The sequence below is a fragment of the Miscanthus floridulus genome, chromosome 6 (genome assembly GCF_019320115.1).
Source record: "Miscanthus floridulus cultivar M001 chromosome 6, ASM1932011v1, whole genome shotgun sequence".
Taxonomy (NCBI): domain Eukaryota; kingdom Viridiplantae; phylum Streptophyta; class Magnoliopsida; order Poales; family Poaceae; genus Miscanthus; species Miscanthus floridulus.
Window position 1 is genome coordinate 24947054 of NC_089585.1, and position 8368 is coordinate 24955421.

Sequence of the window (8368 nt, forward strand, 5' to 3'; positions counted from 1 at the left end):
GCACGCCGTATGTACGGCGTATAATGCTCGTCCCACTGATACGCCCTGGTGTGAATGCGGGGCCTCAAAGAAGGCAAGGACACATCTGCGTTGTTGTCACGTAAGATGTGTGCTCGGTGCTGGTCGTCGTACTCTACCTCCAGAATAGGGTACAACGAGTACTGCGTGGGAGGGACCATCCTATTACAAATTGATAAACAAAGCGTTAGAGTATTCAAATTAACAAAATTAAAGTTAACATTAGTAAGTTTACAAACAAATTCACTAACCTAACTAGCATAAATCTCTAAACCCAAAATCCTAAGTATACTATATAATAAATACATAATCCATCCATATAAAACTTTGGTTCTAAAATTACAAGTAATCTCTCCGTCTCAAAATAAATACATATCTTGCTTCTCGAGTAGTCAAATATGTTTAAGTTTGATCAAAACTAAAAAACGGTATCATTATTTCTATCTCCATCTCAAAATAAATGCACATCTTGCTTCTCGAGTATCAATATTTCTATCTCCTAATAAGTTTATTACGAAAGTATCATAAATATTAGTATGCTATTACATAAATTTGATAGACACTAATAGTAGATACAAAAAATACTAACTATACTACATAATAATAAAAAAATATGAAATCAAGAGGGAGGTACCTTAGGAGCGGGCGGCCTTGACGCGCCGGCGTTCGTGGCGCGGCCGGCTAGGGCGCTGCGCGGCGGGAGTGGCCGGGCGTGGCGTGGGCGAGCGGCCGAGGCCGGGTTGTGCGGGCGGGGGCGAGGCGAGGCGAGGCGAGGCCGGGCGGGCGCGTGCGCGGCGTGGACGGGCAGGCGCGGGCGCGTGCGGCGGCGGCGGCGGCGGCGTTGGGGCGTCGGGCGGGCGGGCAGGGCACGGGTGCGTGCGGGCGGACGGGTCGCGAGCGGTATATATCTGGACCTGCCGCGCCACAGATCAGGGCGCGGCACTGCCGCGCCACAGATCAGGGCGCGGCACTGCCGCGCCATGGTCGGTGGCGCAGCAAGACCGGCCACGTCAGCGCCCCCCTCCCCCCGCCGCCCCACGCCACGTCAGTCCTGTGCCGCGCCATGCAGGCATTTGGCCGCGCCAGGGCAATAGGCACGACTAAAAGTGTTAGTTTTAAAAAAAATCGACAGTGTTAGATTTAAAATTATATTAAAAAATGATTAAAATTAAAAAAAAATCGATCGAGATGAGGAATTTATTCTGATATATATGATACTATTCGAGAAACAGGCCAGTCCGATATTCTTGTACTACAAAGGGAATTCTTCGATCTGTGGTAACTGATACGGGAGAAAATTGTATTCTTATCCCATTCCTATTCCCTATGCGCAAAGGGATCAACTTATTTCCCCCTTCTTGCAGAATCAGAAAACTTATTTAATGTAAGCTGCGATTGAAGGGCAGAGGAGCATATCGTCCTGAATAAAAGCCCAAAAAAAAACCCCTACTGATTTGCAAGATCTCTTTCGATGATCACTTTTTTTTACCATAGTCCTGGGATTATCGTAAATCAGCCAGACACTCGATCTGCTCACATATGAGCACCTCCAAGTTAGTCTCTGTTTCGCTGCTATCCCCTTATTTTTTTGGATATGGTTTTGTGCATTAGCTTCTTGTATGTATGTTTGATCAACAGCATGAATCTTTAGCTTTCCAGATCTGACACCGAAAAGCAACATGATCCATACTAGCCTTATTTGTGACTTACATCAATTTGTTTAGTCTGTACTCTGTATCTAATCCCCCATCTGGTCGTAACATAGCTATTTTTGTGTGCGTTGCTCTTAGATTGAATATCAATTTCCCCAAATTGTTTCAGATTAGCTGGTCACTGTGGCATGCCTGTCTGTGTGTTACAATAAGCAAATTGGTATGACCATGGTTTTCACATATTATTTTTTGCTGTATCTTATAATCCTGTCATTGTAGTATGGTAATTTTGTGGTCATATTTTACCAATAGTGTTTTAGAGTGCACAGGAGCCTTCATCTTGGCAACAGCAGGTTGTGACAATCACCATCTATCACATATTCTTTTATTTAGCTGTTAAGTTCTATCTTTATCAAACTGAAATTTTCTCAAGTATATTCAATGCTTAGCTGCTCATATAGTAACTTTGACATATCACTGATCTCCATGGGTGAAAACCAATATAGTTTCAATGAAGCTTGATTCCTGTACTGGATAATTAATATTTACTCGGTGACTCAGTGTTGTTTATAAATGTCGATCTTTCTCGGTTTCTTTTTCTCCCAAATATGCAGGAACTAAGCCTTTCTGATTGCGTAAAATTGCCACTGCCTGTGCTAACCTTGGCCACACGGGCCTCCACCACGCCGCCGCCACGACAGCCGGCCATCCCTGTCCTCGAGCGCGTCACCGCCTGCCACTACTGCCGGGGGGGGGGGGGGGGGGGGGGGGGGGGGGGATGGCCTGCGGCGACGACCAGCAGCAGCGTGCCGAGGCTGACCAGAGGGGCGAGGAGTGCTCCCTTGCTGCCGCCGCCTGCACCTACTGCCGAGGGGGAGTGGGAGGGGCGGGGCGAGTCCGGGGCCGGGGCGGCCTGCGGCGACGACCAGCAGCAGCGTGTTGAGCCTGACCAGAGGGGCGAGGAGTGGTCCCTGGCTGCCTTATCTGGCTGGATGCAGCTCGGCGACACGCATGCCATGCTCGGCCGCATGGACGAGTCCATCGCCTGTCATGGCAAGGGCCTCGAGATCCAGATGTCTTGCTCGGCTTGGCTTGCAGCTGCAGCTGCAGGAACTCCTCTCACGAGTTACTGTAGTTACAGCCCAAACAGCTGCAATGTTTTCAGCTTGCTAACGCATCAGTTGCTTCCGAGTTCTGACCAAACAGGATGAGCAGGGTAATTGTTTCCACAAATTCCACTACACATGGTTTCTGTATAGGAACTAAATCACGAGAACCGAGCGTAGCTCGGGTGGCAATGTACGGTGGTTGGGACCTTACCGGCCAGAGATCGAGCCCCAGTGGCTGCGATTTTCTGGTGTCTCATCGGGGTTAGTCCCCAAAATAATTCTGTTGTCTCTTGTGCGTGGAACCATAAAGGGAATGCGACGCACCTCGTCGTCTACGAATCCATGGACCCAGTGATCTTATAAAGGACGCGATCGTAGAATCTAGGTGTAGTTGTAGGATCTGTTTGTGTACTTGTGGTGTGAGTGCGGTGTGTGTGAGTGTGTGGTGTTGGTGTGTGTCTGTCCATGAACAGATACTACAGTTGTACCTAGATAAGAGACGCAAAAAAAAAGGAACTAAATCACGTAAATTGCATATCTTGTCTTGCGTTTGTTTGTGGGTGCTGAGGTGGTGCGGCCCGGGCGGGACGACGCTCGGCGCGGCCGGTCGGAGCTGCCGGTGGGCGATGGGCAGGGAAGCTGTGGCGCCGCAGATCGCTGGGGGCCCGGAGCTTGGCCGGGGTGGTGTGCCATGGGCTACAGCGGCACAGGATGTCCGTCATTATATAGTCTTTCAAGAAACTTCTTTCTAGTTTTACAGGTCATACAATATATATTTCTCGTCATATGTTTTATTGTATTGTAATTAGTGGAGTTGCAATGTAATAGTTGAAAAGAAAGAATTGGAATGAAAAAAGGTGGCTACAAACTTTTAGAGGTTACTGATTTCGTTAGCTCATATTTTGGTTGTTTTAATTTGTAAATATCGTCGTATCGTTAGCATGTGCATACTACTATCAGGGTAGGACAATAGAATTGATTCTAGAATTTACAAATGTGTACAAGTTGTCATACAGGGTGAGGGTACAAAAGCTATATAAAAGTTGATGACAGGGACACGACTAATTTGGTGCAGGATTTGGCCATTCTCCTGCGGTGTCAACTGTCCAGGTTGGCAGGATCACCGTCGCCTAACTGAGCCAGCTTCAACCACGGAGCAGCCGGTTCGGCAAGGTGATTGCAGCGCCAAGGTCTTCACCAGGCGATTTCGCAGACGTCTCCACGACATAGGGGGCACACTATTCAACATTGTAGTTGAAAGAATTAAGATGTCCAAGAGAGAAGATAAATTGGACTGATTCTAAATTTCTTTGTAATAATTAAACTCTACGGTTAGCTCAATTAATCCTTTGTGCCTAGAAAGTGATTCTATTGATCTGACGCACAAAAGTTTAGCACTCTAAGTTCCAATCCTACTCTAGCATGACAATTCTAGTAATGTAAATGATAAGAATTGAATTGCTCAAAGTAAATGCTTAAAGTAAAGAGAGAAGGAGGAACACGGCGATGTTTTGCCGAGGTATCGGAGAGTCGCCACTCTCCACTAGTCCTCGTTGGAGCACCCGCGCAAGGATGTAGCTCCCTCTTGATCCGCGCAAGGATCAAGTGCTCTCTACGGGTTGATTCTTCGACACCCCGTCGCGGTGAATCACCTACAACCGCTCCAACTTAAGTTGGGTCATCCACAAGCTCTCCAGATGATCACTAAGCTCTCAATCACCACCAAGCCGTTTAGATGATGGCGATCACCAAGAGTAACAAGCACGGACTCTCACTTGACCGCAACAAGCCTAATGAGAAGGGTGAATGCACACTTTGCTACTCTTGATCTCACTAATGAGGGCTCTCTTTGAAATTCTCAAATATCAATTACCTCACTAGGACCTTGCTCTTCTTGGCACTCTCTAAGGTGTTTCTTAGCTGTTTGAATGAGCAAAAGTACCCCCACACACGAATAGAGGTGGTATTTATAACATGGGCTAAAAAACGAACCGTTATGTGCCTCTACGGGGTGATCGGACGCTCCGGTCATATTGATCGGACGCACCGGTCAGTTCACCCCAAAATCCACTGTTTAAGTGTTGACCGGACGCTGGCCAGCGTCCGGTCGCAATTTTCCCTCTCTGGAACCTTACTGGAGTCGACCGGACGCTGGCCCTCAGCGTTCGGTTGCACCAGACGAAAACATCTCGGTCAAATGAACTGATCGGACCCTGAGCCAGCGTCCGGTCAAACCGGAGCCAGCGTCCGGTCAGTATTTGACACTCCATTCACTTTCAACTCTCGATCATATGTGAATGAAGTTTGCTCCATTTGATCTAAGGACTATTTTGGAGCTACCTAGCGCTAGTTTTAGCAAGTGTGCACCACACCTAACCCACTAGACTCACCTAGGTCAAACTACACATCCGTACCCCCTTTAATAGTACGGCTAAAGGAAAAACAAAATCCTAAACTACTCTAAGCGTCACTCCAACTCCAATCGACACTTAGAATTAGTCCATCTTTAACCTTGTCGTCCATCCTTTAAAAACCGAAATAATTTCCATCATAGGAGCATGACCATCATGATAGCTCAATCGATCTTCATTCCTGTGACCTAACTTAATTGCCTCTGCAAAACACACGTTAGTCACAGTAATCATGTATTGTCATTAATCACCGAAACCCAACTAGAGACCTAGATGCTTTCAATCTCCCCCTTTTTAGTAATTGATGACAATACCACCTCGAGTATGTGAAAGAGATTAGGTTTTTAACATGCTTGGTTCATATAAGCTTTTGGCAATAAGAATAAAAGTGTTAGGCAAGCTTATATGACCTAAGCCAACATGATGTACTCAAAAGATATGAAATAAGCATGAGTACTAGTAATAAAGCTTATTTGCATCAGAGTAAAACGTAAAAGCAAAGCAAATGAGCATAGCACATGTGATATGACATATAAATAATTCAAAGTAGAGAGCACACATGTCATATATCACGATCACGTAGATATCACTATCACATAAATATAGTTTAATGCATAGAAGTAAACACACGACGAATACATAAAAGTGTATCACACATAAAACTCCAAATGTACTAGATAATAAGTATACTAAGCTCCCCCTAAGTACGTCGCTCCTCCCTAAGTCTAACATACTCGATCGCTTCTCCCCCTTTGGCGTCAAACACCAAAACCTAAGGGTCGATCGGTGGGGCTGCAGCGGATGAGTCAGGCGCTGAGGTACGAGGAGCGAGCTAAAACTGGGCGCTGAGCAGTCTGACCCTGAGCTCTGAGCAGTCTGACCCTTTGTAGCTGGAAGCGATGCTAAAGTAGTCTGGGTCGGATCAGGAACTAAAGCTACTGTAGGCTGTGCTGGTATGACTGAAGTAGCTGGCGCTGATGATGCCACTGAGGAAGGGAGCGTCTTTGTAGTCCAGGTAATAGGTGCAACTGTAGAAGGACCTAGGACATGTAGATATAGAGGAGTAGGCTGCCCTATCAACTCACTGAAGGACGCTCCAAGGCTTCTAGAGACTAAAGTGTCTAGCACTAGCAGCGACGATGTTTGAGCTAGTGTGAAGCATATTTGAAGAGGTGTGAACTACAGGGCTATCACTGGCAAAGCGAACCACTGGGACACCTGCTCTATAGGTAAAGCATACTGTGCTGGTGGTTGTCCCTGACTCTAAAGCCCACTAGGCTATAATGCTGGAGTCATCGAAGTGGTGGCAGGTTGACTAAGCTGGGGCGAAGGCTGTGGCGGTGGAGCCCCAATCGCTGTCACTACATGCTGCATAAATCCGAGAAGCTGCTGCTGATGCATGGCCTGCTGCTGCTACTGTAGAGCCTGCATTTGCTATTGAATAGCCAGCTGCTGTCTCTAAAACTCGTCCTACCGAGTCTGGAACTATGCAAAAGTGGCAGCGGTCTCCTGAGCCTAGCGTGCCTGATCCTGCCTCATCCGCTCAAGTATAGGAAGGAGAGCGGGGTCTGTCTGCGGTGTAGGTGGAGCTGAACTGGAGCTGCCGGCCTCATGATCATGTCGACATGTAGGCATTTGAGGAATGTCCTAGTAGTCCTCGTCTGAACTATCACTGGGGTCGCTCTTGACCATCCCCTTCTGCTAAGCAAGCTCCTCCTCCTCAGTAGCTACAATGCCTCTGATAATAGCATCCTACTAGGCTGCAGTCTCTGGTATATCTGGATGACAGCACGGCTAACTAGGTGCCTGTAGTGTACTATGGCGGATCATCTGAGTCAGGTTGTATGTAGGGAACTCTATAGTAGCACCACTGTACTCAGCTAGCATCTCAGGCGGCCTCATTGTAACTGCCCTATGAATAAGAAATGTGATCCAATGGGCATAGGGCAACTGTTGATGTCCTTTGAACCCCTCAGCAACAGTATCCTCCATCTCTGATAGAAAGAGATCCCAAATGTCAAACACTGTCTGTTGCATCAGAGAGTTGAGAAGCCATAGCTGTAAGCGAGTCAAGCCCTCGCGATACCCCATCCTCGAAATCAAGGTCCTCCTCATAATGGCACCCAACACTCTAGCTATAGGAGTGAGATCACTGAGAGTCCTACTCGACCCCTCGCCAAAAGGCTCCTTGAAGCAGTGACGATCCAAATCTGTAGGAGGCACCATACCACCATGAAGGTGTCTAGGAGGTGCTGTCTATCCATAGCAAACATCATGTAACCTGATGAGCTGCTTCTGAAGCCTGAGTATCTCCCTAAACCTAGTGCACATCAGCCTATAATCTCTGCCTCTGAATGCAAAGTGAATGTATCTATGCTACGGGTCAATTCATAGTGTAGCATAGAACTGATGGACCCAAGATGGAATATATAATCTTGTCCATCCAGTCAAGTATGTTAGCCCTGGCAGATATGCAAGGTAGGGGCGAATGTGCTCTCCAGCTGCTACAACTATAGACTCAATGTTGCACACCCTCTGATGTCTAAATACAGCTCCACTATTAAGATATGCATTGTAGAAATTGTCCTGGAGTGGTGTGTAGAAGTCCTCTGATGCTCTATCATCCCTCCTCGGTGGGAACTACTGCTCAAAGTCCACAAACCTGAGCTGCTGCACCTGCTTGGCCATGGTGGCCCTCAAGTCCAAGTGTGTCACAGGAGGCGGACCCTGTGGTCTGGGCGGTGGACGAGAACCCCTCCACTGTGTATCTACCCTCGGCGTGACTGGAGCATGGGTACGACCAGAGTGGCGAAGCTATGGCTAAGGTGCCTACTCTGTCTCCTTGGCCTGCTGTCCCTCCTGAGTCTGCTCTGCTGATGGTGCCTGCTGCTATGACTCCCCCTGAGGCTGATCCTCATCAATGGCAACACGCTGTCCTCTAATCATGAGAGTCCCAGCTAGACCACCATGAAGGCACTCAATCTGCTCAAGTGTAGCCCTTGCTTCTAGTGAAAGCTGATCTGCAATCTAGACTCCACTGCAAGCACCTCCTCTCTTGGCATGCTCTGTAGCCTCTACAACTACAGCTGCTCTAGCTGTATCTGCATCTGGATACTTGCGCTTCCTTATTACCATCTTCTTTGTTGCCTTGCCTTTTGGATCGGCAGGCAAGCGAGGC

At 47.6% G+C, this 8368-nt stretch overlaps 2 long non-coding RNA genes across 2 annotated transcripts; both read left to right on the forward strand.

Moving 5' to 3' along the window:
- Positions 1-1199: 1199 nt before the first annotated feature.
- On the forward strand, positions 1200-2355 carry LOC136457890 (uncharacterized). Its single transcript, XR_010759840.1, has 4 exons — positions 1200-1296; positions 1383-1571; positions 1840-1890; positions 2285-2355. It is a non-coding gene; the product is annotated as an uncharacterized lncRNA (long non-coding RNA).
- A 218-nt stretch (positions 2356-2573) lies between these two features.
- On the forward strand, positions 2574-3664 carry LOC136457891 (uncharacterized). Its single transcript, XR_010759841.1, has 2 exons — positions 2574-2886; positions 3348-3664. It is a non-coding gene; the product is annotated as an uncharacterized lncRNA (long non-coding RNA).
- Positions 3665-8368: the final 4704 nt, after the last annotated feature.